This window comes from Triticum dicoccoides, chromosome 5B (assembly GCF_002162155.2).
Source record: "Triticum dicoccoides isolate Atlit2015 ecotype Zavitan chromosome 5B, WEW_v2.0, whole genome shotgun sequence".
NCBI classification, from domain to species: domain Eukaryota; kingdom Viridiplantae; phylum Streptophyta; class Magnoliopsida; order Poales; family Poaceae; genus Triticum; species Triticum dicoccoides.
This window is the reverse complement of record NC_041389.1, coordinates 111835799-111844055: the sequence shown is the minus strand read 5'-3', so window position 1 is coordinate 111844055 and position 8257 is coordinate 111835799.

Genomic DNA, 8257 nt, shown 5'->3' with positions numbered 1-8257 from the left:
AAATGGGGGCGGGCGGGGGGGGGGGATTGGGAGGGGAGCGGAACCATGTCTTATGGACGCATTTGTCTGAAATGTGAGGGGGAGTTACAGTTCTACCCTTGCCTATAGGCTTCTCGGCTTGGGTCGTTGTACTGAGGGTCGGGGATAGTAGAGTAACTTTGCTTCTCCCCAAATAGTGGGCGGGAGCGATTTCGGGCGAGGAGGGCGTGTTTTGAACTATAGTGGGCGCGAGCGAATTCAGGCAAGGAGAGCGTGTTTTGAAATAGTGGGCGCGAGCTGTTTCGGGCGAGGAGAGCGTGTTTTGCCGACCATAGTTTATGAATTATTCGGCACATGTCATTTCGGCCGAGGAGAAGGCGCGCTTGGATGAAGTTACGAACCTACCCTCGATGTACAATGGGCCAATTGATGTGTGTCCCACATAGGACGGTAATTTCGGGTCTCCCATTTATTTGCTCGGGCGAATTCCACCAAGCAGAGAGGATGTTTAAAGGTTCGTTCAAATTTTGGGAGAACGAGCATCCACGTCTACCTTACCAAGTCGATTCGAATCAAATTTTGAAATATTAGCTTGCCACTTCTTTTTTAGATGGAGAGATGATGCCCGGGAGTAATGTGTTTTTACATGCTCGTTGCTAGCGATTTACTATATGACAAATAGTTGACCCACTCAAAAACGCGAATCAAACCCAAAATGAAATATCTCGATTCAATGAACTAGCTCGTTCAGTAGGTCAAAATAGTGAACTAAATCCAAAATTGAACACCTCAATCGAGTAGCATGTTGTACAATATTATAGTACTCCATGAACATGTTGAAAGTCAAATTAATGAACTTGTTTGATATACGCATATATCCGTTCATGTGTGGATTGCAGATGACATGGTCTCCAATTTAAATATTTGAATGCAAGTTTATATTGAAACATGGTTTATATCAGTCTTTGATGCATAAAACGCGACCTACCCCTCTCCCGGACTCCTGTTCTCTCTCTCTCTCACTCTCTCGCCGACAATCTTCAATTCTGTTGCACGCATCCGACACAAAAACCTTGTTGGTCCCTCTCCCTTTCTCTCTCTCTCTCTCTCTCTCTCTCTCTCTCTCTCTCTCCCTCTCTGTGTGTGTGTGTGGGGGGGGGCTCTTTCTAGTCCGCATTCATATATACACCATCTATAGGTCTCTCTTGCACACTATGTATGATACTCTAGCTAGTCCAAGATAGATATCTTGGGTGCACTCATCGTACGCACACAAATTCCTTGGCTCTTTGCCCGTAACTCTCTCACGCACCACTATGTCGTCTCGGAGCTCTTCCCCCCCTCTCTCAAACTCTCCATCCACCTGGGTCACACATACACATGCATATCTCACTCGCACTTGATAGGCCCATCTAAAACTCTATCTCTCTCCATCGTTCTCTCCCCATCTCACACGCACACACACACACAATCTCATGCCCAGCTAGCCAAGTATGATGGTCTCTCACTCAATTGTAGGCACAACAGTCCCCCCTATATGTATATGACTAGCTAATCTTAGTCTCCATCACAGACATGTGCATGGTCTATCTCAATTTCTCTCGGGGCATCTTTCTATCATGCACGCACTCCCTCGATCTCCCACCCATATAGTCCCCTCACAATCTCGAGGGGATCTCTCTATCACAAACACACCCTCTCTCCCTCCCCATGCGTCCATGCCATCCATGTGTCCCTCTCGACCTTTTTTCCTTGTTGGCCAGACCTCTATTGGACATGTGCTACAGGGGTGTCTCTCTCCGTTGCAAACAATCACACACGAGCTATCTTCGTGTATCTCCTCGCCTCGCTTTTCCATCTCGGAGATGCATGCGTGCTATGTTCGCATAAGAAACGAAAAAACACACACTCTCTCTAATTTATCGTTTGTTGTCACTTTGTCTTTCACACACATACTCTTTTTGCACACTTACTCATTCTCCTTCACACGCACTTGATCTGTCTCGAGTGAGGCACTCACCTCCGTCCATAGCACATAGATTTATTGAAATGTCAAACATCACAAAGTTTGACCATGTACGTGGAGAAAAAGAATTACATCTAGTACGGCAAACATATACGATTAGATTCACCATGAGATGTAGTTTTGTATGATGTATCTTTGGTATTGTAGATATAAATAACATTTGCGTAAACCTGATCAAAGTTTCCAAAGTTTGACTTCTAAAAAATTTACATGCACTGCATTATCGAGCGGATGGAATATATCTTTCCCCCTCTCAACTATCTGACGCACCACTCAGACTTATCGGGGCTCCTCAATCTCTCTCAAACTTTATTGGTCAATTTGGTTCGTGACCTGACCCTCATGCCTTGATGGTCGGTACTGCCTGGTGTGGACGTGAGATGTAAAATATTTCTGCCTCGCCAGGCTTGTGTGGTGCTGAAGCGTTTGGTTCATGACTGGGCCAGGCAAAGCATCAATGTCCCATTAATCAATCCATGCATCAATTATTTAATGCTAATATCCATCCATGTTGTTGTTAGCCTCGTGGCCGCACGACTAGGCACGGCCAGGCGTTCGAAATTGGTCGCTTGGGCCAGGCTACTTGTAGTGTCTGGAGTTCAGCCAGGCTAATTAAAGTGCAAGGGAACCCAGCCCAGACGGGCTTTCTTTTTTACAGGGTAGCAACCAAACAAGCGTGCATGAAATCCAGCCACAACCCTAGGCCATGCAAAAGATGCTCACCACGCAAGCCAAACGGACCTTATATCTCCCTGGTTCACACATACACATGTCTCGCTCGCGCTATACATATAGACCCATCCAACACTCTCCGCCCTTGTTCTCTCTCCATGCGACACGCATCCCCCTAAGTACCATAATCCCTCAGTCCATCATAGGTTCTGTTTGGATCCATGGGTTAGAGTTAGTTTGGGTTAGTTTAGAGTCAACTAACCCAAAAAGATCCAAACAGGAGGGTTAGTTTAGGTTAGATGCATCTAACCCATCCAAAAAAACTAACCCATCCAAGAGGTGCTTATTTGGGTTAGTTCTTCTCGGGACCACTAGTAAACACTTTTTCTCTCGCTCTCCCCGCAGCAGATCCCTCCCCACTTCCTCGAAGCTTCTCATCCTCTCCCTCCCTCCCTCTCGCACCGCCCGTGAAGGTGCCTCGCCATATCCACGCTCCATCTAACCCTGCCATCCAAATACCTCTTTACTTAGAGTTAGTTCAGGGTTAGAATCTAACTCTAACCTCTAACTGAGTTAGAGTATCCAAACAGGGCCATAGGCGCAAGCACTCCCCCCCTCCTAAGTATGATTATCTCTTACTAGCCATCAGGAACACACGTATTGTCTCCTTCCATCCATACATCTATCTCGATATCTCTCGGGGCATCTTCTATCGCACACACACCTTGTCACTCGATCTCCCACCCATGTAGTCCCATCATGATCTCCAAGGGATCTCTCTATGACAAACATACACTCTCTCCTCCCCATGTCTGCATTTTCTCTGTACGTCTCTCTTGACCTCTCTCCCTTGTTTGTCAGACCCCTCTTGGCCACGTGCTAGGGGTCTTCCTCTCTCGGTTCCAAACAACTACACACTAGCTCCTCACCTTTCCTCCGTTGTCGAAGATGCATGCGTGATATGTTTGCATAAGACACACACGCTTTTTCTCCACTTTTATCGTGTGTTGTCCATGTCTCTTTCACACACGCACACACACTTTTTTCAGTCACTCTCTCTCTTTCTTTCTCTCTCTCTCTCTCTCTCTCTCTCTCTCTCTCTCTCTCTCTCTCTCTCGTCAGGGACTCTATCACGTCCATAAGCATATGGATGTTTTGAAAAGTCAAACCTCAGAAAAGTTTGACTAGGTATATGTGGAGAAAAACATTTACATCTGGAATGATCATTAGATTCATCACAACATGTACTTACTTCATACTATCATTTATCTCTGGTATTGCCGATATAAGTAATTTCTTTATAAACTTGGTCAAAGTTTCAAAAGTTTGACTATAAAAAATATGTTGTAACTACATTATTGAACGGAGGGAGTAGCTCTTTCTCTCTCTCTCTCTGTTATCTCTCACGGGCCTCCCCTCTCACTCGAACTCTCTATACTGACGGATTATACGCTCACTATGTCAGCGTATAGCTCTGTATATTTTTTAGTTGACCGGTCAACCAATCCACATGCTACGTTGTCAGCTCGTGTTCTGTATCTTGGTGTGCTCGCCCATGTGGCACTGGGTGAAAATAAGTAAACTAGAGGCCCATCTGACACGCGGTGAAGGAAACAAAGTTGAAACCACTCGGGGTAGCACCCCGCACGCTAGTAAATTGAGGGCGCACTGAGGACAAACTTCTTGCGCGCAAAGGACGCACTCGCACACAATTCACCACTGCACGGCGGCATGCACAGAAGGACGCACTCGCGCACACCCAGCACACAACACACACCAGCACACGTGTACACCGGCGTCGCCGCCGGTTGAGATGGACGGCGAGGTAGCCAACAAGCGGAGGCCGCTCGAGCCAAAACCGCAGCCGGCGAGCCTGGACTTCATCAGCAGCCTCCCCGACGACATGCTGCTCGTCATCATCGGCCTCCTCCCACCAAATCTGCTGTGCGGACCGCCCTGCTCTCCCGGCGGTGGCGCCCCCTCTGGTGCTGCATCCCCCTCAACCTCACCGTCGACAGCTGACTCTGCGACGGGGATTGCAAATGCATGGCCGCAGTCTCCAAGATCCTTTCATCCCACCCTGGGCCAGCCAGACGCCTTGACATCCGCATGTTCAGTACCAACTGCAAGGTCCAACCCAAGTTCGACGAGTGGTTCTTATCCCCCGCCCTAGATCAGCTCGAGGAGCTCAGCTTTGAAGCTGGACGATGTCACTCTCTGCCGCCGTCCGTGCTCTGCCTCACGCCAACGCTGCACCGTGCCAGCTTCAGCTCCTGCTATCTTCCCCAGATTAATGCCGCGCCCGCCCTTCTTCTCCCTCAACTCAAGCGGCTCGACCTCTTTGACGTTGTCATCTCGAAGAAGGCTATGGAGCACCTGCTCCGCAGCTGTACTACGCTCGAGTACCTTCGTCTTGAGCAGATCCACGGGTTCATTAGCCTCCACATCGCCTCGACGAATCTCCGATGGATTTATGTGTCTTGCTGGCCCCGCAACAAGACATCAATTGGGAAGAGATCACTCTAGCTGTTCCACGTTATGGTCATTGAGAATGCGCCTTTCCTTGAGAGATTGCTTGTATCGGATCTAGAAGGTCCACCAAAAATCAGGGTCATTGACGCGCCAAAATTGACAGTGTTGGTGTACTTGTCTGCCAAATTCTTCGAACTCTTTATTGGATCCGTAATCGTTCAGGTACAACACTCATCTTCTTCTCCGTCTTCTTGAAATTCACATTTTTAAATTTCTTCTTGATGTATTTACGACCGTCTTCCAGAAAATGATTCCCACAAGCTTGACCCAGTCCATGCGCACAGTGAGGATCTTAGCACTAAAATCTATCGGCCCCAATCTGGATCAAGTTGTTGGATTCCTTACATGCTTTCCATGCACGGAGAAGCTACTCATCGAGGTGAAACTTCTTTCCTATTAGTAAACGGTAATCACAACGTATCTCAATTTTTTTGTAATTTTCCCAAATTACGATGACAAGTGTAGTGTTCAAAACTACATCTACGCACTCACCGAAAAAAATGTTTTTAGTATTTTTCTCACGTGATCACCTGCATCATTTTTATGCTGTACTACTATAGTAGCCTAGGCTAGTCATAGTGGAAAGTAACTTAGACTACTCAAGTAACTCTATGGTTACCCTAAGGGCAAGTACTACCTCCGTCCTGGTTTACTCTTCCAATTTTGTAGTATCAAAATTTGACCATAGATTTAACTGACAAAATGTTAATGCATGTCACTAAGAACTATATCGTTGGATTCGTATTTGAACATAATTTCAAATGGTGTAATTTTTAGTGACATGCATTGGCATTTTCTTAGGTAAATCTATGGTCAAAATTTTATACTAAATACAAGGTAGTATTCCCTCCGTCCCAAAATTCTTGTCTTACACTTATTTAGATATGAATGTATCTAACACTAAAATGTAACTAGATACATCCGTATTTAGACAAATTTAAGACAAGAATTTTGGGACGGAGGGAGTACAAAAGTGGGCTATGTAGGCCAAAACATGTGCCAAATTCACTTGTGATGCATTTGGCATCGATGCCCCTCTATTGCTCACCTGGTGCCCCAATCTGGAGCACCTACTTTGCTCCGGTGCCAAATTAACTCACGCAATGAAAAAACACTACGTGGGAGAGAGAGAGGACTCAGGCAATAAAAAAACACTTGTTTGGGAGAGTGAGAGGCTAGTGTAGTTGGTTTGATTGATTTGTTTATACATGTGGGTTTGTGTGCACAGCGGTTCCAACTCTCTCACATCGCGAGAGCGGTGCCAAAATCTTTTGATTTGACATCGATCCGTATTATGTGGCATACTTTTGCGAAATATGGCATCGGCCACATAGTGGAAGGCAACAAATGCCCAAGCTCTTCACGTGCTCCTAGTTAAATGAGAGGAAACAGAATCAAAGAGAGAGAGAGGGAGAGAGAGAGAGAGTGAAAAAATATCACTAGCCAGCCAACCCTATCGTATGAGCGATTGATATTGGTACCTCTTGATGACACGGCAATCTTATGCAGCCAACTGCTCTAATATGTTCTCTTCTTTTGCAGATAAAAAAAAGACCCGAAAGTGAAAAATGTGCTGCACTGTAACAATCTCATCAAATGCCTTGATCTCCATCTTACAGAAATTGATTTGATTGACTACCGAGGCAGCACATCTGAGATTAAATTGGCTAGGTTCTTTGTTCTGGAGGCAAGTGTGCTCAAGGTAATGAGGTTTGGCATTCTCTAGCGCAACAATGAATGGCGTGCTGATCACCGCAAGCGTCTAAGCGTAAATGACAAAGTCTCCGCAGAAGCTGAGTTTGTTTCTGAAACATCAAGTGGCCAGAGACTCGGAAACTTATTTGCCCATTAGTGACTTCTCAGGGCGGTGGATTTTAGTTTGTACGATAACGCTGCATCCACCTTAAGTAACAAAAGTTCTTACGTGAACTTCCTAGTAATTCCCTCTTCCTAGGTGCAACATTACTCCTAACATTTGTAATATCAGTTTGAAACTTGTAATATTGCCGTGTCCTATTCCTGCGTTTTCAAAATCGTGCGAATCAAACAGGTCCTGAGTTGGTGATGATGTTGTGCCTCCCATATTTCACCAATAGCCGTCGGATCTAGATATGACGCATACAAACCAAGATTCTCCATTTTTGCAAAAAGATGCCCGCACTTGTTCCCTATTTACAAACAACTCCTTGTCTCTCACAATCAGCCTTATCTCCTCCCCACCATATCTAGTAGGCTGTGGAAAAATCTGGCGTGATGGCCACTGCCGGAGCCGTCCACCCCCAATCTTGGTGTTCCGTGCAATGCACGGGCATCTACCCACGGGAAATTATGTCGAACAGGGCTAGTTGTAAGCAGGCTAGCTCTACAGCCATGATGATAGTGACTGCATACGGTGAGGCTGACTATGGTATGCCGAACACGGCGCCTATACTCAGGTGTCATCTCTGGCGCAGGGTCTTGTCACTTCACTGTGAGGAGCAGCACGTAATAATTTGACCAACGGGTAGTATAGTGCTAGTACTCCTAGGAGTACTACATTGGTAGTACTACTACTAGTACTAGTAGTACCACCGTCTGGATTTAGGGGTACTACCACATCCATCTGGATTTTAGTATTTGACTAGCAATATCTAGTAATGCATGTCACAAAAAATGTACTACTCCCTCTGTAAATAAATACATGGTGTTTTATTCCTATCGGCAAGAGAACTTAATGTTTTCTTGCTAACTAGAGTCTTAATAGGATTACATGCAATGAACTAAACACTGCATGTCATGTTTGGTAGTCTCAAATCATTGAAAGCATGCACGACCCACATCTCTCATTGGTTGATATGTCACGAAATAAGAAACAAGGAGGGAGTTAATGCACCGTGCCTAAGTGTTTTGGGATTATTTGGTTTTCGTAATGTGACTTACACAACATTTTTGTTTACATGCATTAACATTTTATTAGTTAAATCAAAGGTTAAAACTTGGCGCAAAATGCAAAGGGGACCAATAAACCAGTAAACATCAAACTTCTTTCATTTGGCCCCAACTAGAGGT